The 23,064-nt window shown below is 44.0% G+C and overlaps 1 protein-coding gene and 1 long non-coding RNA gene across 2 annotated transcripts in view; both read left to right on the forward strand.

Annotated features, from left to right (window-relative positions):
• LOC146676553 (protein NLRC3-like) overlaps positions 1-23,064 on the forward strand; it is a 464,157-nt gene that overhangs the window by 225,214 nt on the left and 215,879 nt on the right. The window lies entirely within an intron of this gene.
• Positions 9,660-13,839, forward strand: LOC146676563 (uncharacterized). Its single transcript, XR_014910559.1, has 2 exons — positions 9,660-11,762; positions 12,061-13,839. It is a non-coding gene; the product is annotated as an uncharacterized LOC146676563 (long non-coding RNA).

Consider the following 23,064-nt stretch of genomic DNA (forward strand, 5'->3'; position numbering starts at 1 on the left):
CTGAAATCCAAAGCAAAATGTGCGTTTGCTTTACAGACAGCAGTCCAACACAAACATACACACATCATCCAAAACACAGTCCAACATCCAAATCTGCTCCACTGCCAGCATGAATGATGGGAAAGAGAAGGAGGAACACTCTGACATTCAGGGTTAGAATGAGTTTCATGAAGCAGACTGTGAAGATCAAAGCTGCATTAGAAAGCTTACATGAATGAATGAGTGGACAGAAGTGGACAGAGATCATCTGAAGCACTTCAAAGGCTTTAAATCAGCACATTTCTCTTTATTCTTTATCAACTCTGTTAGTTTCTCTCAGTTTTCTGTGGAATGAAGCTAACAGCAGGCTAATAAGATGCTGACCAATAGGTTTCTATTAAAGGTTGTAATTTGTATATGAAAAAGTGCTTTGGCTCAGCAGGGATCAGCTTACAGGTAGAATACAGCTGCTGGATGGGATTAGCATGTCATAGCTATCTACCAAACTGCTAACTGGGGGATTTCAGGCCATCTATGGATCATTTTTGCTAACTGTTTATTCAGCTTAGGCTCACAGGGCTGCAGCCTGTGCCCTAGCTGTCATAGGGCAAGAGGCGTGGTCCACCTGCACAGGTGAGCAGTCCATCACAGGGCCAACAGAGAGAGACAGAGAAGCACTCTCTCACATCCACACCTACAGCCAATTTAGAAGCACCAATGAACCTAAGCAGCATTTCATTGGACTGTGGGAGAACATCCAACCTCCACAGAAAGGCCAACAAGCTTCAACCTACAACCTTCTTGCTTTAAGGCACTAGTGCGAACCACTTTCCCCCATTTCAGCCCAAATCCTGCATCTTCCTGTTTCTGACTCCAGGCCAGCTCCACTAACACTTTCTCATCAGACACTGCCACCTAGTGGAGGAAGTCTTAGTCCCATTTGAAGCTTCAGATTACAGTTAGTTCCTTTACAAAGAGGTGGAGGTGGTGGGGCCACAGCACCATCATCACTGAGTGCCATAGGACACTTAACCTTTGTTTCCATATGCTGGGAACTTCCTGTTGTTCCAAGGAGGACTGGAAAATGTGTGAAAATCTCCCAGTCAGTTCCTCACAGCACACTTCAATCATTTCCCTCCCACAGCATCAGGACCAGGGCTTTTTCTCTCTTTGGTCCCACTAAGAGATTTCCACACAAACACCTCATCAGTGGGACTCTCAGAGCTACCAGCCCTTTGCTACAATCACAAAGCTCTTCATTGAAATCAATGATATCAAAGCTGGAATCCAATGAGTCCAAGTCTTCTGCTGATTCAGCATCACATTCATCTTTGCTCCTTGTCCTGCATCCCCACCATGGACTTCATTCCTTTCCAAGCCAGCCTTGAGTGTCCTTTATTCAGCTCATCCTCTGCTTTACTTTTACACCTGATTTTAGCTGCTTTATCTCTCTTTCAACAAGTTTCTGTGCCTCAATCTTTTTCTTCTCTCCCTCATAACAAGACAGCTTCTTCTGCCTGAGAACATGTTGGAGTGATTTACTAATCCAGGGCTGCTTATTGGGGAAAATACTTCCTGTTTCCAAAGTAATCCCCATTTTTCCCAGAAAGAAATGCAAGTAGAAATCGATGATCTACGTGAGAACATGAGCCTTTAAAAAGTCCCAGTGGGTGCAGTCAAAGCAGTCCCTCAGTCCCAGTATAGAGTCTTTGGTCCAGACTGGAACAACTGTGTGCCCAGTTTGAGCTCTCTTCAGTGCTGTGACCTGACAGACCCAGAGGGGCCATCACATCACATTTAGAAGCTCCCCTGATGGAGCCACAACACATGTCCAACACTTAGTCTGTCTTGTTGGACCAACTGGAAGAAATGATTCAAGGACTTAGTCACAGAACAGAGATTCAAATCTCCAAAATCCAACTGGCTGCATCAGGACATATAGTCTGAAACTCTGCACAGTTTCCTGTTTGAAGCTGCTTCCTGTTGGCTTCAGCTGTTTGGAGTTTCCATTTTCTAAACTTCTACATTCTGAACCTTCTTCAGCTCTGAACAGATGATGAAACACTGAATGATTTCAAGCACTTTGTCTAATAAACTTACATCTTTCATTCTTTATACAGATTGATGGACTGTGGTTTGTCAGAGATCAGCTGTGATTATCTGGCAGCAGCACTGAAGTCCAACCCCTCCCATCTGAGAGAGCTGAACCTGTACGGAAACAAGCTGAAGGATCCAGATGTGAAGCAGCTGTCTGATCTTCAGCAGAGTCCAGACTACAGACTGGAGACTCTGGGGTCAGTAGAGTGATGGAGTGAGTGGGTGGTGCTGTCAGCAGTATTGTACTAAACACAGTCAGTATGAAACAAAGATCCAGTGTTTCCTGTAAAGCTGCAGCTTCTCAGTGAAGCTGTGAGAGGAGAACGGTGACAGGCTTCAGGATTGGACACAAACACTTCCTGTTTCTGACCTTTATGGTCACCATGGTAACGGCTGACACGCTCTGATCAAACGCTGTCAACAGCCAATCAGCTCTCTGAACAAAGCAGCACGCAGACCAATGACTGCATTCGTTTCCAAGTTTAAAGCAGTGAAGAACACAGTCTGTAGGTGAGGAAGAATTTAGTGAGAGCAGATGTTTGGATGGAATTCCTCCAGTTAACAGCTGGAACCGTCCATCTGGATTGTTGGGCTTGTTGTTGGGGTTCCTACAGAGCTCAGAGTGGACACACCAAGGTTCTTCTAATGAATGAAAGTCCAAACTCAAACTAGGAGGGAAAAACATTTTCATCAACTTCAATAAAAATCCAAAGATTAGAAAAAGTGAAGCAACAATGAGTCCTAGTACAGTCCCAGCACTGAAGTCCCTGCTGCTCTTTATACTGGATGTGCTGCATCACTGACTGACAGCTGATGAAGAGTCTCTGGAAACACTCGTTTATCTCCTCTGCTCTTCCTTCTTCTCTCTGCAGGTGGAGCTGATGATGGTAAACAGGACGGTGTGTGTGCTGAGAGAGGAGGAGCTGTGTCCTGATGATCCAGAGAGGTTGAAGCAGCAGCAGCTTGTGTGTAGAGACGCTCTGACTGGGCCATGTTACTGGGAGGTGGAGAGGAGAGCTTCATCCAGCAGTGACTGACAGAGGAATGAGAAGAAGTGCAGATGACTGTCAGTGCTGCAGAGTGAACTGCTCTGAGAACAGCTCCACTGTCAGACACAATGTAGAGTCCAGCATCATCCCTGTGTGTCCCTCTGGATCTGACAGAGGATCATCAGTGTATCTGGACTGCTCTGCTGCTGCTCTGTCCTTCTACAGTCTCTGCACAGTCTCTGTCTGACTCTGGCTACATTTTTGGCATTTATATTCTTGGTTGCTCTCTTTATATTTTTCACATGCAAAATGTGCCCATCTTTGGCAAGATTCACACTGCACCTGGAAAGGAAAAATAAATGGCTCATATTCTGTTTGGTGAATACTATTACTCAACATTTTAATTATGATTGGCAAGTAATGATACTAAGACTTATGTGTTTCTTTTGTTTTGTTTTGTTTTACCATTTCAATCATGCTGCGGTCAGCGTTAGCATCTAACATGGAGCAAACAATGCAGTAGTCCTCAGCGTTCCCTGAAACACAATCATAGTTAGGTTTTAATCAAACATTATTTATTGAATAATTAAAAAATAATAGTACATTTTTTCCAAATATACTTCCTGGAAAATTTGTCTAAATTAGACTTTGAGAAGGGTCTTATCTGAAAGTGTTTGAAGAGCACTATTTGTACTGTGCTGTTTGAAAAGCACTATTTAAATTGGAAGTACGCACTAACGTGATAAGGACTTTACTGGACTTACCTCGATTTTCAAGTAGGGTGCAAGCTATCTGCATTCGCTCCAGCACAACTGGCTCTGTAGTGGTTGACACCTCACTGACCTCTCCAAAATCAAGGTAGTGTTCTGCAAACTGTGAGATTGATCATAATTAGAATGTAAAGTCTTAATTAGGTAAAGGATAGGATAATTATAAGCCACAAGGCTTCAGCCTATTCCTTTTCCAGTTACTGTATGATTAAGTACTTCTATGTAAAATGATCATCTTTGTTATTGTTGACCGAAATAACTTTCACTTCACTTAAATTCACTTAAAGTCTTAATTCTAGCTAACAAGAAACTGAATCATTTGAATAAGGGTTACCTTTAACAGTAAAACTCCACAACTGCAGGAATCCTGTCGCTTGTTGTGTTGCATAGTCTGTAACTGCCACTCCATGGTGTCTTCATGCCCTCTCATCCTCAGAAAATTCCTAGTTGAACAAAAGTGTTTGTAATGAAACAAGATTTTTTTTTTTAATCTAAGAATAACACCTCAGTATCATACATACCTCCAGTTGCGCAGAATTTTCCTGTCATAAACACCTTCATTCCCATGGGGTCTATGAGCAGTATTTTCTGTGCAGAAATGTTGACAATCTAAAGAAAAAGTTAAATTAAAAATTACAATTGTTTGTGCCACTGAAAACTTATTTAAAAATAACACTTTGTGCAAGAAACTGCTTCACAACAAATTATGCAAATTAATAACAAAATGAACACATACCACAAGAATCCAGTGTGTACCAAAGTTCACAGGGCACAGCCACGTCTTCAACTGGGAACTTCATCTGTGGGATTGGAAGTGCAGAGTAATTTGGATTTACTTAGGTACCATGCGTCTCAGGGTGTTTTCAAATATAGTCTTCTTTAAAGGAACCAAACTCTTTCCTCAGCAACAGAAAGGAGTCAACTGGTTGGACCACTTCTGAGCTTTCAACATACCAGTTGAGGCATCTGAACTGCCCAGAAAACAACGAGCTTGCAACTACTGAACAGAGCAGGTGTGCAGCATTCTGCACAAGTATAGAAAAATGTTATAGAACAGTAAATAGGGTTTTTTTTAAATTTCAAAATTAGTAGGTAAATGACATTTCTTACTTACCTTTCGTCTGTCAATAACACGGTGCAGATATGCATCAATGACCTGTTTTGAAAAATCTGAGTTTATACAACAACAGCAACAATTTTTGAAGTAACTGCTTGAGTGCTGTACACAAAAACATCTAAAGGAATATAATTGCTGATAAAGGTTCTTTCTGCATATACTGAAACTGGGTATTATGATGTCACAGATGTCACAACATCTGTGTTGTGGTTGATAACATTTTTTCCTATTGAAGTGAATGGGTGAAACCTTATCAGAGTTTTGCTATATAAACCCCCCACCTACCCGCACATTTTAAACTATTAATGGTCTCTGCACTGCAAATGCTTCAGAAGGAGCAGAACCTCGAAATCAGAATCAATAATGATAAGTTCTCTTACCTCATCAGAAAGCCACCGTGACCCCTGCAGTGTTCGAAAAATAACTTGTATGGTCCAACAGCTGCCTCCAAGCGCCCAGTATCCTTTGCACGCCATAGCCTCTTTACTAAAAGAAAAATATGATAAGTTAGCTCAGGCATGCATGAGATTTGTAGTGGATAAGCTTGGTAAAGGCCAACGGGCCACAACAGGAAAAAAGTCAATACAATAGGCATGCATTTACACGCAGAGAAATAGGAAAGGTACAGCGGGTGGGCAAAATAGAAAATTACTGACAGGCAGATCCATTTCCAGACTTCCACAAGCTCAGTGCACGTTGCATGTTTCTTTATATCCAATATGAGTTGAAGACTTCAAAATGCAAACAAAGTCATGCAACAGTCAATTAAGTTGCAACGCCAAACTGGCAACAAATGACCAACTGGTCAAAAAGAGTTGTTCACTATGTCACCTTCATTTTCTAAGCTTTGTTTCTGGGAGGGAAGTTCTTGTTCACGCGTTTCTGGTCCTGGAACACAATTAAACTCCTTGTGTCAGCCGTTTTGGGTGCATAATGAATCCTCTGGACTTTGCTGGCACTGAGGGTTAGCAGTAGGATGGCAGGGGGGCATCTTCAGGTCTGTGCTGCTGTTCACCGTCTGACTGCGAGTTGGGTATTTTTACTTGTCACTGATATTTACATGGTGGCTTCTTCTGTATGGCTTGATATGGTCAATGCTGTAGTGATTTCTTAAAGTTGCTCCTTCCGTGTTTTTTTAATCTCACACATTTGCCAGCGATGTCTTGAATGGTGTAGGGTCCTGAAAAATCTGGATCAAGTCTTCCTCCCTTCCTTCCACGTTTCATGTTCAAGAGAAGAACTTCATCTCCAACGCTGTACACAAGGTTTCTGTACTCCTGGACTCGTCTAGCATAAGCTTATGCATAAGCATAAGATTGTACTTAAACTGAAATATGACACCTACTCAGTGATTTACAACATAGAGGTAGGTTGTTTCCTCTTAAACATTTTAACTGCTTTCCTTACAAAATGAACTGGAAACCTATAAGTTCAGTCTCTGAGGTGCTCTGGGATTTCTCTCAGGGTAACGTCTGCCTGTTTGGTCAGAGTCCATAGTGCTCTGTGTGGAAAGTTCAAGTGTTTGAACATTGGTGGTTTCACGTAAACCCTGAACCTCAGGTGGTGAAGCGAGGGCAAACTCTTCTGAATCTTGAGGTGTAGATGTGTCCTCTCAGGTTGCTCTGGAACCACGTGACATTCTGCATCTAGAATCTGATCAACATGTCTACGCCAGACTAAGTTGGCTCCAACATTTATGGTGTATATCAGCGGTCCGGTCCGTGAACGAATCGTGCCAGAATGCCATTTCTGACTTGGGTCTCTGTAGTCTCTGGCGAGAACTTTTTGTCCAACATTGAAGAACCTGGTTTTGTTTCTTGTTGCTTCCACCATGGAAGACTGTTTATCTTGGACATCCTTGCGAATGTCTGGTTTCAGCAAATCTAGATGTGATCTCAGATCTCATCCCATGAAGAGCATTGCAGGTGTGTGTCCAGTTGTTGCATGAGTGGTAAGACAGTAAAAAAATTGTCAATTTTCTGTTGTAGCGGTTTCCCCTCTGTGCGACTGGCTGGTTCAGCTTTGTTGCAGGATGATGGTGAGCTGAAGTGATATGTCGTATGCTGTTACTCCCAAGGAAACACTGGAACTCCTCTCCAGTAAACTGATGACCATTGTCACTTACGAGCTGTTGTGGCAGACCTGTGCGTGCAAACGGTGACCAAAGACTATTGATCGTGCTGGCAGCTGTTGCTTGCTTTACGGGGAAGATTTCTGGCCACTTTGAGTGGGCATCAACCACAACCTGGAACATTTAGTCCATAAATGGGCCAGCATAGTCTATATGAATGCGTTGCCATGGAGCGGATGACCACTCCCACGCGTGTACAGGTGCTGTTTGAGGCTGGCGCAGCGTCTGCTGGCAAACAATGCAGGATTTAGCCATATTCTCCATTTCACAATCAGTGCCTGGCCACCAAACATAGCTTCTAGCAAGACCTTTCATCTTAACACCCAAATGTCCATCGTGCAGTGAGTCCAGTACCTTTGTACGTAGTTTGGGTGGCAGATGACACGAGTTCCCCACATGACACATCCTTGGCAAACGGATAGTTGGTCTTTGTGGGTGGAGTACGCAGAGAACTGAGTGTCACTACAGGACGGCCAACCATTCACAGTAAGATCATTTGACAAGATTGTGTTTTGACTCGTTTCTCTTTTCACCTGAGCACTTGTGACAGGTAGGGGTTCCATTTGTGTAACATGAAACACAGTAGCTGGAGCAGTCATTTCTTCGGTGGGTTGCATGTGTGGAAGACGTGAAAGTCCATCTGCATTTCCATGTAGCTTTGTCCCTTTGAACTCAATGGTGTAGGTGTGTGCACCCAGGAACAAAGCCCAAGCAAGCGTACGCAAGCCATGGTTGGAATACCTTTCTGAGGGTTAAAGATGGTGTGACCAGGAGATATTTTATTTTGTATTCTTATGATCACAGTTATAATTAGAAGTATCAATCATTAATCATTTACCATTGTGGAATCTGATGACAGTATAATCTTTGTTTTATATCTATGGTAATCTGAGTAAAGATTAATGTATGCATATTATCATCATTGTAATCAAGTCTCAAATGGTATCCACAGCATTGTATTCACCGTCCATAACTGGAGGGTCTAGCAGGACCTTGTTCTAATTCATTTGCAGGCCTACATCAGAACATGCACATAGAGAGTTATGTAAACACGCACGTTTACCCTTATTTACACAGGGAGGTCATGTCAGGACATTCTCTAGTTGGACACACAGGCTCACAGAGCTGCACAACATGACATGTCACACACTTGCTTTTCTCTAAAGTATCATCTGATGTTTGTATAAGGAGAACTTTGGACTATGGGGAGACTGTTATCATTTCCAGTAAGGTCTAACTGTGTGATGTCATCATGGGTTTATATAAGGATGGGGAACGGTCCACTCTTTGAAGATCTGTGGCTGTACGCTTGTCTTCCCATGCTTCTGTCTTAGAAGCATGTAATAAAATCACTATGTTTGTCACCTACACGGACTCGGCTGTTTTTCCTTCTTACCCAAACTGAACCAGACGTAACAACTTGGTGCCGAAACCCGGTTGGGGGAGAGGGGAGCTTGCAGCTATCGTGTGGGTGACAAACAGGGGCGGAGGCCAGCAGCTTATCTGAGTGACGCCAGGCGACATAAAAAAAGGTGAGTGCCACCTGTTGATTTTTATCCAAAGGCGCTATATTGGAAGTTAAAACTAAATTTAATTAAATAATATTCACTCAGTCTGGGCTTCTGGCGTTGGTCCATAGTGATCTTGAGTAATTAGTTTTAAAATAGAGCATAGTAGTCTGACTAAATTCATTGCTGTTTATTTTGGGGGTGAATTTTGAGTTAAGAAGTTATGTGTTTAAGTTAATACGGTTTAAGGTGTGTGGAAACAAATAAATACGGTTTAAGAGGTTTAAATGTGGGTTGACTGGGAATGCCAGCCAGTCAATCGGTAGTGTAGGGCATTTGGTTTTAATTGGGTAGCAAAAACGCGGTTTTGGGCTTCAGATAATTAAACGGGGGGGGCTGAGAGCTCACCGTGAGGCTTTTAAAACAAGTAAATTTATTTAGGACTGGAGACGTGCTCTCCTAGGAATGCAGTTCGTCCAGCAGGTGGCACTGACCCCTAATCGCGGACGCGTGGTTAGGTTTTAGCCCGGAGTTGGCCTTCCGCGGGGATTCGGACTCCCGTCAAAAAAAAAAAAAAAAGGCTAGACAATCAATGGGTGATTGTCTTATACTGCATTTTTTGATCGACAGGGTCGCGGACCCGGCCGGGACCTTTTAACGTGGCTGCCTTGTGAGTTTTAAGTATAGCTGAAGGCGTGGGTTTGATACTAGCGCCAGAGGTGGAGCTCCTTTCCAGCTGCGGGAAACGGTTATAAATTAAGTAGAATTTAGTAATGTGACCGTTTTCAAGGCGGCGTACTTGAAACGTTAATTGACCAGCAAGGGCGCGGCCCTGGGCTATAGATGCTTATAAATCAGTCTAAAGTATAGGAACACCGCTAGAGAAACAAACGAGATAAGTGGTTCTGGCATGCGGTGTGTTTATACGGGCCCGTGTGTATATTGTATATAAATTACCCGTGTGTGTGTGTGCATTTAAAAGTGTAAATTGTATAAACTGTCTTGTGTTGTTGAGTGTGAAAAAACGATTTGATTTGAGAACTTTGTGTGATTGCTGGGTGATTTTTTAGTTGGGTCGTATTTCTTCTCTACCTGGAAAAGGCAGAGATCTGTGCTTCATTTGATGTTGTGTAAATAAAGCTTTTAAAAGTTGGTTGAACCTCTCGTATAAGGAGGGAAAACGGTGCATGGTAGATTGTCTGGATTATTTTTCTATGTGAAAACTTTGTAGTTGTTAGGGAAGTGAATGTGAGAGTGAATTTTCGCTGGCTTTGCGTGCTTAAAACTGTTGCAGTGGACGTTTGTGAAGTTTTGTTGTGAAAGGACGATTAGAGTGTGGGTGTGTGTAGGTGTGTCTGTGAGAGAAAGACAAGGTGGGGGCCGAGTGCTGTGTGTGTGTGACTTTCTGCATGACAGAAGAGGAAGGAGAAGTAGGTCAGTTGATTTTCTGTGAAATAATAATAGTCAAGAAAAAGGGAAAACAATAAAGTGTGGAAGTGTGAGTGAGATATTGTCTCTGACTGGGGAAGCAGTGAGAGTAGAGGTCACCTTATTCCCCTGCTGGACACAAGAGAGAACAGGATTTGGAGTGTTGTGGAGGAAAATGATTAGTAATAACATCAAGCAGTTTTTGTGTTTGCAGTCAAGAACATATGAAATTTTTACTTGTGGGGTTTAAAGTTAGTAAAGAGTTAAATCTACCCTCCTCAAGACTAGGAGTGAGTGATAAATACGGGAAATGAAGCAGGATTTATAAGGTCTTCAACTGATCCTTGGTTCAGTTCAATAATTTAGGCAGTTATGTTTATACAAATACTAAATGTATGTTTAGTGTCTTCATACAGGTGTTTTTTCTTAACCTGGAAACCTGAGTACGGCAGCAGAAGACAGGCCAAGCTTTGGCTAAAAATTCACGGCTGGACACCAGAGTTGTCCCTACCCCTCCCGGAAAAAAAAAAAAAGAAGAGAGAATGAAGTTTTAGGCAGGTTTTTCTCGTTGAACTGCTCTGGGTGCTGTGTCCCTGAATCTCACCAGTGTTAACCTCTGGCGGAAGACATGGAGAAAAGGAAAAGATGTTCCTGGTAAATGACTGAAACAAATAAAACCACACACAACCAGAGAAAGGTATGAGAAGTGTGAGGAACAGACACATGTGCGTGTTAGAGAAATGCCTCATTTGAGAAGAAGTTAAATTAACCCATACACTGCATTTCGTTGCCCTGTACCTGTGCATGTGCAATGACAATAAAGTTGAATTCTATTTTATTCTATTCTATATACAGACGCACCCATACATGCAATGAAGAAACAGCTTACATACATGTGCACGTACATGCAAGGTTAAAGTAGCGACACTTAACATACACCTGTTTTTAAATGATATAGTTTTTACATTACTGACAAATAAACTCTCTGGGTTGCAAGACAACAACTTAACGTCAAAAGACAAAGACACTGGTCTGATGATTAAGTGAGGACACGACAAATTTAGTGGTTAAAAGGGTCGAATTGGGACATGTTTTGTTGATTGTTTGAGACAAAGGACTACTGAATGGTAGAAAATTCCTTTTTAGGTTTCTAAACAGGATCTTAAGAATTTTAACACGTACCTGTGTTGTCCTGTCAACTTGGGGGGTTATGAGTTGATTATGTGGTGAGAAAAAACAAAAAAAAAAAAAGGGGGGAAGGGAGATCTCGTTGTTTCTCCCCTCTCGGGATAACACAGCCAACACAGCACAGCCAACACAACATCATTTTCCTGTTCGCCTGTTTTGTTCTGTTTTTGTTTTTTTTGAAAGCCGAAGCTGACCTGGACTCCTACCCTCCCCTCTACCATCGTTGCCCTCTCCGCGACTATCTTTGACCCTTTGACCCCTGAAGGCCACAGCAGCTGGACTCACAACAACAACTTGAGGATGTCAACAGTGCTGCAAAAAAAAAAGCGATCTCATGCAGCAGAGACGGAGAGCACTAAACCTAAAGCCCGTTTCACTACACGGGGGAAATTCCCAGGCTGCGTCAGCTGACAGAGCTGTGACGAGACGCGCATTAAGCCCGGAGGAAAAGGGAGGGTGAGCAAAAGAATGCTGACCTCTGAGAAGAGCCGAACAGCAGAGCTGCAGAAGGCCGTGGAGCAAAGTAAGGACAACATAAACAGACTCCAATCTGACGTGGAAGGAAAAGACTCTGAGGTTTTTGTCCTCAGTAAGAGCTCAAGGCATGAGAACAGAAATTGAGCATGGCTCCGGAGGAGCTGGCTGCTAATTGAACTCATCAGTCAGACTTGGAGTTTCACGTACAGGACTTGTAATCAGGCGGAAGCTTGCTGGAGCAGGAGGTCGCCAGACCTGATGCAAAGCTCCAACAGCAGGAGCAAGCCCGGAAGGAGCTACAGAAGCAAAAGGGTCAAGTTACAAGGAGAAGATGCAGGCAGCTGCAACAACGGATGCAAACAGACCCAAAGAGGAGGGGAGGACCCCAGGGCATGCGTCAGGCCGCTGGTTTACCCAAACAACAGAGCAGGAAGGTGATGAATACAAACACACAAACACACACTTCTGCATCCGCCGACTTAGAATGAAGAGAAACACACACATGAACACTTATGCACTCGTTGAGTGAGTGAAAACTGATACACACCCATGCACCAAAATCAAAATGTTGATTCAATACACTAAGAAGTGACACACAATGCTCCAGCTGCTGCAATGAAGAATGCTTTATTAACAAAGGCTCAATGCTGCACACAACAAATCCAAATACAGAATCTGTTACAATAATAAGCCCAGAGGGCATTTGTGTGGTCTGGGGAGCAGAGTCCAGAGCGGTTTGGTTATGAAAACGATGCCTGTGCGAGATATCTGGGGCTTAAGGCCTCGACTCAATTGTTTACTGTACACCAAAAAGAAAAGAAAACAGCCTGAGCAGTGGTGCAGAGTGAAAACGATGAATTAACAGTGTGAGTCTTATTTCAGAGCGCCACATCATTGTGATGGAGACTTAATAAAAGGAGGAACACACGGACAAAGAAGAAGAGAAAGGGGGGGGCAGCCCTTGAACACGATTGCCTGAGGTATTAAAGTTCTGTACTAAATTCTGGTTTCCAGTGTGAGAAAAGTCACGCAGTGCCAGTAGTAGAGCTAGGTTGAGTGATGATTCTAAATTACTGTAAGTAAATCATTGTACACCCGTTCAAGTTTCATGATAACGGGGATCTAGACTTTGTTGAACTCTAGGCAATTTGAACAGCTAAGATTTGAGTGACCAAGTAGCAGTTGAATAAAAGACATTGAATAAGTGTTGAAATAAACTGGCAGAATTAAGAGAATTAAAACATTTCAAGAGCTCAAATTACTTAATATGGAAACGGTTCTATTTTGTTTCACGAACGCAAAACATATAGGTTTAGGAATATGAAAAGGTTGAGGTGGTGTTGATTTGACTCTGTGTAGGTTTAGGTGGGTATTTTTATTGATGGGAGGAATATTCAGTGACAAGTCCTAAGACCCGGGCGTTGGTATTTTTGTTTTTGTTATCTTTCATTTTATTTTGTTTTATATTTTGAACAGTGCACTGATTTTTGTTTGTGAATCTTTTCTTTAAGCAGATCTGCACATCGGAAATTACAAGCATTACACGTCGGCGAGAAAATTGTTGTAAGTGAGTTTCTCCGCATTAGAATTGGCTCTGGAGGAAACCACTTATGGGGACAAGTAGAAAATAAGAGTCCCTGCCCAAAAAAGGATTCAGCGAGGTAATCCGATCTCAAGTTCTTCTTTTTCTTTTTGAAATGACGTCATTTTGCTGAGGGCGGAAATCTAAATGCGGCGATGGTTTCCACTATCAGCAAAGAAAGAAAAATGGATGAATGAATGAATGAATGGATGAAAGACTGGAAATAAAACAAACGGACTGACTGGTAAAAGCTGACAAGACTTGACTACGACTTAAGGTTAACCTCCACCGAGATAGAACAAGAGGGTGGATGAATTTATGTGTGATTCTTTTACAGGAAATCTTTTTATAGCACCTATGGGATGTGGATGGCTGACTACGGTCAATATGCTGCTAATGTTTGCTTTGCTTTGGTGAGAAGGGTGCAGTAGAAAACAGACAAGTGACATGAAAACAAGTAATAATAACAAATAACTAATTTGGGGACAGTTTAACCTAGAGCCCACTAACTGGCCATTAGGGGCTCTCTCTCTCTCTCTCTCTCTCTCTCTCTCTCTCTCTCTCTCTCTCTCTCTCTCTCTCTTGGAGTGATATTGCCCAAGTGTGAATAAAACAAATTGTGGCAATAAAAGTGATTTAATGATTGGAGAAACCTGAACATGATACTTGTCTGTTGTGCTGAATCTTTTATTACTCTTATGATTTGCAGGTGGTTGTAAATAAGCTGTTTGCTTTAACAGGTTTGCTTTTTAGCTGAATTGCAAAATACAACTAGAACAATTAATTGAGACTAATCGCAACTAACCTGAAACTGAGGAGGTTCTATATAAGGAAGAATTAAAACAGGTATAAAGTGCATCTGATCTTTAATTGCAGGTGTGACCATGAAGATTTTTGGTACAGATTGCAGGTTGTTGCTCATTATTGAAGTGTGCTCATAAAGGCAAAAGCTATATAGGGGGTCTATGATTTGGTCTGTGTTTTAATAATTTAGGTATGGCAAAATTAAAGGTTTATAGACAATTTAGGGGACCAGTGAGAAGCATAATTAGATGATCAGAAACTGAGTACTACACTCAAGTTAGAATTAAGAATGCCCAATTTGTTTGAGGTCTGTTGTTCATTTTTATACACACATTGCAAATGTGCTTATAAGGAGCTGGCACTTAGTCTGTGAAGGTCAAAAGCTTCATCCGACAACGGATCGGATTGATATATTGGAGCTATTGACTTCACGTGCAGAGGGTTAAGTGCATGCACGCTTACACACATAGGCATAGCATAGGATTGGAATAAACAAAGTCAACAACATTAGGTTAGGAGAGCCAGCGCAGGAGAGGTGTTGGCTTTCTGTCTCTTGCAGAGAAGGGAACAGACACCAGACGGGGACACGGAGATATGGGGACCCTTCACAGCAACTGGGGTCAAGTGTCATGGCCTTGGGGCTCCTTGAGAAGATGGACCCCATAACCACAGCGATAACCAGGAAGGGGTTGGCCAAAACTAGGAACACCAGAGACCAACGAGGTTCGAGAGGCTTTTGGCAAAAAGGGGGACACGGCGGTGACAACGGACAACAAACACACAGTTCTTTGTTTGAAAGTGGGGCAGAATAATCCCTAGATCTGTGTAACGACTGAAGGGTGGTCTACCCCGGAAGTCGAAGAAAGAAGAATCCGAGGGCGTTTCTTCACTCCAAGAGGAGGTGGTAAAGGGGCCTGAAGCGTGACAGGCTGAAACTCGAGTCTGAAGCTAAAAGAACAGCTGGGTTGTGGGAAAATTGGAAAACAACGGAGGTGTTGGGGTTGATAAGTGTCATAACGTGTTTGTTTGGTTTGGAGACAAATCCTGGTGTGAGTTGGGCTGGCAAGCCAGCCCAAAGAGGAGGAATGTGACCAGGAGATATTTTATTTTGTATTCTTATGATCACAGTTATAATTAGAAGTATCAATCATTAATCATTTACCATTGTGGAATCTGATGACAGTATAATCTTTGTTTTATATCTATGGTAATCTGAGTAAAGATTAATGTATGCATATTATCATCATTGTAATCAAGTCTCAAATGGTATCCACAGCATTGTATTCACCGTCCATAACTGGAGGGTCTAGCAGGACCTTGTTCTAATTCATTTGCAGGCCTACATCAGAACATGCACATAGAGAGTTATGTAAACACGCACGTTTACCCTTATTTACACAGGGAGGTCATGTCAGGACATTCTCTAGTTGGACACACAGGCTCACAGAGCTGCACAACATGACATGTCACACACTTGCTTTTCTCTAAAGTATCATCTGATGTTTGTATAAGGAGAACTTTGGACTATGGGGAGACTGTTATCATTTCCAGTAAGGTCTAACTGTGTGATGTCATCATGGGTTTATATAAGGATGGGGAACGGTCCACTCTTTGAAGATCTGTGGCTGTACGCTTGTCTTCCCATGCTTCTGTCTTAGAAGCATGTAATAAAATCACTATGTTTGTCACCTACACGGACTCGGCTGTTTTTCCTTCTTACCCAAACTGAACCAGACGTAACAATGGACACCAGCGGTCGGTGGTCTGTGATCAGGGTGAAGTGTCGTCCATATAAATACTGATTAAACTTCTTCACTCCCCACACTAGACTGAGTGTTTCTCTGTCTATCTGCGTATAGTTGTGCTCGGCTGCATTTAGGGACCTTGAGGCAAAGGCAAGTAGTCGTTCGGATCTATCAGGCATTTTGTGAGATAGCACGGCACCAATGCCATATGGTGAGGCATCACAGGCGAGGCGAAGTGGTAGCTTGGGGTCAAAGTGTGTCAGAACCTCCTCTGATGTAATGAGCTGCTTAACTTAACTAAATTAAATGCCTCTTCATAGTTTTTTGTCCATTTCCATTTGACATTTTGTTGCAGCAGAGAGTTCAGCGGGTGCAGGACTGTTGAAAGGTTTGGTAGAAACTTGTGGTAATAATTAATTAAGCCCAAGAATGAACGTAGCTGACTCACATTTTTAGTGTCTGGTGCCTTCAGGACTGCTTCAACTTTGTCCTCGGTTTTGTGGAGCCCATGTCTGTCGATCTTGTGTCCACAATACTCAATGGCATCCTTGAAGAACTCACATTTGTTTTTGTTTGCTCTCAATCCATATTTTTCTAGCCTGGCCAGGACTGCTGTTAGGTTAGCCAGATGAGTCTCCTCATCAACACCAGTGACTATTATGTCATCCAGAAAACACTGTTCCTGGAATGCCTTGTAGGACCTGATCCATGGCACGTTGCCATACTGCTGGGACACTGGCGATACCAAATACCAGCCTGTTGTACTGATATAGGCCTTTGTGAGTGTTTATCACCAGATATTTCCTGGATGTCTCTTCTACTTCCAACTGGAGATAAGCCTGGGCAAGGTCAGTTTTTGAAAAGTGTTTGCCACCTGCGACTGCTGTGAATATGTCTTCTATCTGCGGAAGTGGGTACTGATCTATGTGGAGAACTGGGTTCACTGAAACCTTAAAATCACCACAGATCTGCACTCTGTCACTTGCTTTCTTGCTTACTGACACTATTGGTGTAGCCCAATCTGACCATTCCACCTTGGTGAGTATTCCTTGCTCTTCCAAGCGCTGGAGCTCTGCTTCGACTTTGGGGCATAAAGCATAAGGTACAGGACGTGCCTTGTGAAATCTTGGTTTTGCATTGTCCTCCAGTATGATCTGTGCTTTAATATTTTTCAGGGTGCTGATTCCATCTTTGATCACCTGGGCATGGTTATTAAGTTTCTGTTTCAGTCTTTCATCCACAGAATGTGCACTCGGGCCTCGTTCCAGTCTCATTGACATAAAGTTCCAGGTTGCGTTTCTTTTTCTCATATTCCACTTTCACTTTTCCCAGAGGAGTTATTCTTTCACCTGTGTATGTTTTCAGTTTCACCGAGGTGTGTTTCAGTTTCAGATTGGGGAATTTGTCTCTGTAATCTTCATATAAGATCAGTGAGAGGGCAGACCCAGTGTCCAGTTCCATCTGTAACTCAACCTCTGGTATTTTTGGTGTGAGCCATATTGCATCATTGTCTTTCTCTTGCATTGTGTACAGCTCCAGGCATGCCAAATCCTCCTGAGAATCATTTGAGTCTTTCTCAGTTACTTCATGCAGCTTTCGGTCTCTTTTGCACATTTAGTTTTTGTTTGATGCTGCGCAACAAGTTGTATGTTTTTCCTCCCATGACACTCAGGAACACAGCAACTTTCTTCTCATCCTCTATTTTGTTAGCCAGACAATATTGTTCATCTCTCACCACATATGTTGTTCAATCCTCTTTGCCATTATCAAAAATGTCCATTTGTCCAACGCCTCCTGACATTTTCTCAGTATTTTCAAAAACATCCTTCACTTAAAAGAACTGATGTTACTCACGTCCTCTCTGCAGCGCACTAGCCAGGCGAGTGAGTTAGTATCCACACGGATGATTAGTTGTTTTTGCCGTAACCTTTTTCGTGTCTTTTGGCCACTTTCACAAGGATTTCCCCCTCCTGTCGTCCAGTGCACATTGGAGATCCGTTTTAATGCCATTTTTCGGCTAAATTATCCACACCCACCGCCGCGCTATGCATTCTGGGATATGTTGGGCCACGAAGTCTACACTGCCACAGCCTTAAAATTCAGGGAAATGAAGGACGCATTTCACAGCCGCATTTGGAGCAGCCTTTGAATTGGGACAGCCTTCGGCGCGCCGCTGTGACGTAATCGGCCTTGAAATGCGTACTTTAAGGCTGCAGACCCTGAATTGGGATACAGCCACTGACATGAGACAACCCTTCACAATAAAACAGGAAACAAGAAACAGACGCAGACTTGACACTGAACCTATACTAAACACGAGACACAACCTAAGAACTAATCCCTCACTAAGAATAACAGAAACATGGAATACCAATAAACAAAAGCATCGGGATACAAACCATAATACAAAGTAATATAAGAACTGAAAATGCTGGGTCAAAATGACCCAGAACCGTGACAAAAGCCCAGAGTTCAGTTTGGTCTTGAATTCTTTTAGTTTCTTCTCCACGTTCAACGACCGATTTACTTTTTGGTCCTTTGTGAGATGAATTTCCAAATATCTTATTTCTGATTTAACAGGAATCTTACAGTTTATCATTTATGGCAAAGAGTTCACAGTTATTAGGATTTAACGTTAATCCAGATGTCTTGGAGAGTTTTTACATTTTTCACTAGTTATTGGAGCTTGATTTGTTTTATCTTGAAGATGGCTGTTAGAAAGTGTGTGTGTGTGTGTGTGTGTGTGTGTGTGTGTGTGTGTGTGTGTGTGTGTGTGTGTGTGTGTGTGTGTGTGTGTGTGTGTGAGAGAGAGAGAAAGCGCGAGAGGTTGCGTCTTGATTTAAATCGAGTAGTTAATAGTCAGTAAGTGTCCGGCTGCTCCTGTATGCGATTAGAATGATGCCACCTTATCCCATAGTCCAGCCAATGATGCGATTCACATTCGTGTATATACGCAGCTAATCAACATGGTTGACAGGCTATGACAGCGTCCTTATGTGTTTTAGCTAGCAAAGCGGCGTGGCTGATGTGGAGTGATACATCTGCTGTTGTCAGGCCTGCAGGTATCAGGCTGTTGTTCTCCTTTATCTCATAGTGGACAGAAATTATTTTTTGCAGTGGCACAAATAATTTGTGTGGCATCAGATTTGATGCCGAACAGCTGATTGTTCTGTAAATAGTTTGAAATGTTTATTTTAAAAACGCCTTGGCTGCATTTTTAGGTGAACAGCTGCAAAAAACTTTGTTGTTTGCATAACTCACATAACTCATAACTCAAATATTACAAAATCCAAACGCTGAACTGCACCTATGCCACAGAGCTTCATTCCAACACATCAAATTAATGACGTTCCTTTCAATAAACCTTGGACACACACAATTAACAGGAGTAACATCCCCACTAATCTGCCTGTTAAACCTAGCTAACCCAGCCTAGTCTTCCGTACATACTGGCGATGGGTATTTATGTACCTCCATACCGTCAGCTGTGAGGAAGACAAACTGTCTTAAACACAAACTGCGGCGGTACTCCCAAGCCAATGGCTTCAGCCGCCTGATGCACAATAGAAAGCAAATCAGTACAACGCCTAATGCAGGTGAAACTGCTGAAACCTAACAGGGGAATAAGACTCCTGATTGAAACAGCTGTGTGAAGCCACAGGCTTACTCTAAAAGGCAACAGCGAACCATAAAACTCTCACCAATAAAACTATATATAAATAATCTAATAAAACCTACAAACTCTTCTGTTGACAAGTTGTTGTGGCTCCTCCCGCAAATGGCCGCAGCAGGCTAAACATGAGGACGCTGATGACGACAACAACAAACACATGAGATGCACTTCTGCACTATTTGCTCCTTTAATTCCACATGTTACTGTTCACTATACAAATCAGCACATCGAACTATTAAACAAATGCACAGACTGCACAAACACAATGACTGCAACTCACAAAGAATTACACCAATTACTACACCAAACTACAACATCGGCCTATGGCATCAATTAGTGCATAAAACATACATCAAGTTACAGCCAAAAATGCATCAAAATGACTCAAGCTGGGGTCAACAGGTTTCCCCTCATGCTCACCCGACCTTTCTGCTCATCAGGTGAGTGCAACCACATTTATCACCTAACACGCCCACGAGTCACGCCCCACACCCGTGCACCAATACAAGGTGTGCATTTAAACCAACCCTCTTAATCCAAAACAAAAAGGAACAACTCATATGGCTCCTACACTTGTGCTCAAGAACTCAGTCCTATATTTTAGGTTATTCTGAATAAATCGTTCATGCCCTCTCTTTGGAAAGAAGCTGTTGTGGTTCCTGGTCCTAAATCTAGTCGTCCAAAAGTTCTAAACGACTTCAGGCCTGCTGCCCTCACCTCAGTCTTTGAACAAATCATCAGAAATGTGATTATGGAAGACACTGAACTTCAGCTTGATTCAATGCAGATTGCACATGAGCCCAACAGAGGAGTGGAGGACGCGCTTTTGATTCTACTTCACCTGATTGTCAAACATGTAGAGAGTAAAGGACTTCAGTTCATCGATTTCTCTGCTGCTTTCAATAACACAGCCCCAGATTTCAATCAAAAGACTTTTAGAACAGTTTGAAATCCGGACAAACCTGAGCAAGTGCAGTCATATAAATATCTTGGGGCCATTGAGTCTGTTTTATCATGAGAATGATGCAGGACAAAGTCTTATAAAAGCAGCTTTGTCCCTGCTGCCGTCACTAAACTTAATAACTAATAACTGTTTTTCTGATTTGATTCATCGCGTCTAATTTCCAAATATGTGTCTGTCAGGTTTAAATCGATGTGTGTGTTTGTGAAGGGATGACAAACGCTATTATTTTTCTGTAAAGCAAATTTACGTAAAAGTAACGTAACCTTGATATGTCAGGATGTAGATGTCCCTCCCAAAAACGTCATCACCCCTGAAACATTGGTACTGTTCAAGGCAGCATTGCTGTCCACACGTCCATCAGAGTGTTAGAGGTGGCTGTCACAGATGTTGCAGTCTGCTCTCTGTTTCCATGAAACAACCACACTTGAAATGATCATTGAGTTGGATCAGGTGGCGGGGGAGGACGCTGGACAGACCTGGTGCACCTAAACGCGTAGTGAGGGTGTGCTGGGAACGTCTAGCAGAGGCCCCAGTCCGCGAGATCTTCAACGCACAGCTCCGGCAGGGCTTCAACAGCATTCCGAGGGAGACTGGGGACATTGAGTCCGAATGGACCATGTTCAGCGTCTCCATTGCCGAAGCTGCTGCATTGAGCTGCGGCCGCAAGGTGGTTGGTGCCTGCCGTGGTGGTAATCCCCGAACCAAATGGTGGACACCAGAGGTGAAGGGAGCCACCAGGCTGAAGAAGGAGTCCTATCGGGCTTGGTTAGCCTGTGGGACTCCGGAGGCAGCCGACAGGTATCGACAGGCCAAGCGGAATGCGGCTCGGGCAGTGGCTGAAGCAAAAACTCGGGTGTGGGAGGAGTTCGGAGAGGCCATGGAAAAAGACTTCTGGACTGCCTTGAAGAGATTCTGGCAAACCGTCAGGCGTCTCAGGAGGGGAAAGCGGTGCTCTACCTGCACTGTGTATAGTGCTGGCGGAGCGCTGCTGACGTCGACTGAGAAAATTATCAGGCGGTGGAAGGAATACTTCGAGGACCTCGTTAATCCCACTGACACGTCTTCCGAGGAGGAAGCAGAGTCTGGGGATGAGGGGAATGACCTGCCAATTTCTGGGGGCGAGGTCACTGAGGCAGTTAAACAACTCCTTGGTGGCAGAGCCCCTGGTGTTGATGAGGTCCGCCCCGAGTTCCTGAAGGCTCTGGACGTTGTAGGGCTGTCCTGGTTGACACGCCTCTGCAATGTTGCGTGGAGATCAGGGGCAGTACCTGTGGACTGGCAGACCGGGGTGGTGGTCCCCATCTTTAAGAAGGGGGACCGGAGAGTGTGTTCCAACTACAGGGGGATCACACTCCTCAGCCTCCCTGGGAAAGTCTATGCTAGGGTGCTGGAAAGGAGAGTTCGTCCGCTAGTCGAACCTCGGATACAGGAGGAACAATGCGGTTTTCGTCCTGGTCGCGGAACACTGGACCAGCTCTTTATCCTCTCGAGGATACTTGAGGGTGCATGGGAGTTTGCCCAACCAGTCTACATGTGTTTTGTGGACTTGGAGAAGGCATTCGACCGTGTCCCTCGGGGTGTCCTGTGGGAGGTGTTGCGGGAGTATGGGGTGTCTGGCCCATTGCTACAACCGTTGCAAGAGCTTGGTTCGCATTGCCGGCAATAAGTCGGACTCGTTCCCGGTGGGTGATGGGCTCTGCCAGGGCTGCCCTTTGTCTTCGGTTCTGTTCATAATTTTTATGGACAGAATTTCTAGGCGCAGCCAAGTGGTGGAGGGCTTTCGCTTTGGTGGCCTCAGAATCTCATCTCTGACTTTTGCAGATGATGTGGTTCTGTTGGCTTCATCGGGTGAGGGCCTCCAGCTCGCACTGGAACGGTTCGCAGCCGAGTGTGAAGCAGCGGGAATGAGGATCAGCACCTCCAAATCTGAGGCCATGGTTCTCAGCCGGAAAAGGGTGGAGTGCCCACTCCGGGTCGGGGATGAGTTCCTGCCCCAAGTGGAGGAGTTCAAGTATCTCGGGGTCTTGTTCGCGAGTGATGGGAGAAAGGAGCCGGAGATCGACAGACGGATTGGGGCTGCAGCTGCAGTAATGCGGACGCTGCACCGGTCCGTCGTGGTGAAGAGGGAGCTGAGTGTAAAAGCGAAGCTCTCAATTTACGGGTCGATCTACGTCCCTACCCTCACCTATGGCCACGAGCTGTGGGTAGTGAGATCGCGGGTACAAGCGGATACAAGCGGCGGAAATGAGCTTCCTCCGAAGGGTGGCTGGCCTCTCCCTTAGAGACAGGGTGAGAAGTTCGGCCATCCGGGAGGGGCTCAGAGTAGAGCAGCTGCTGCTCCACATCGAAAGGAGCCAGCTGAGGTGGTTCAGGCATCTGACAAGGATGCCCCCTGGGCGCCTCCTGGGTGAGGTGTTCCAGGCATGTCCCACCGGGAGGAGGCCCCAGGGCAGACCCAGGACACGCTGGAGAGATTATATCTCTCGGCTGGCCTGGGAACGCCTTGGTATTCCCCCGGATAAGCTGGAGGAGGTGGCTGGGGAGAGGGAGGTCTGGGCCTCTTTGCTTAGGCTGCTGCCCCCGCGACCCGGCCTCGGATAAAGCGGATGAAG

The sequence above is a fragment of the Rhamphochromis longiceps genome, linkage group LG3 (genome assembly GCF_057381845.1).
Source record: "Rhamphochromis longiceps isolate RC_006_pf linkage group LG3, R_longiceps_female_GT1.1, whole genome shotgun sequence".
Taxonomy (NCBI): domain Eukaryota; kingdom Metazoa; phylum Chordata; class Actinopteri; order Cichliformes; family Cichlidae; genus Rhamphochromis; species Rhamphochromis longiceps.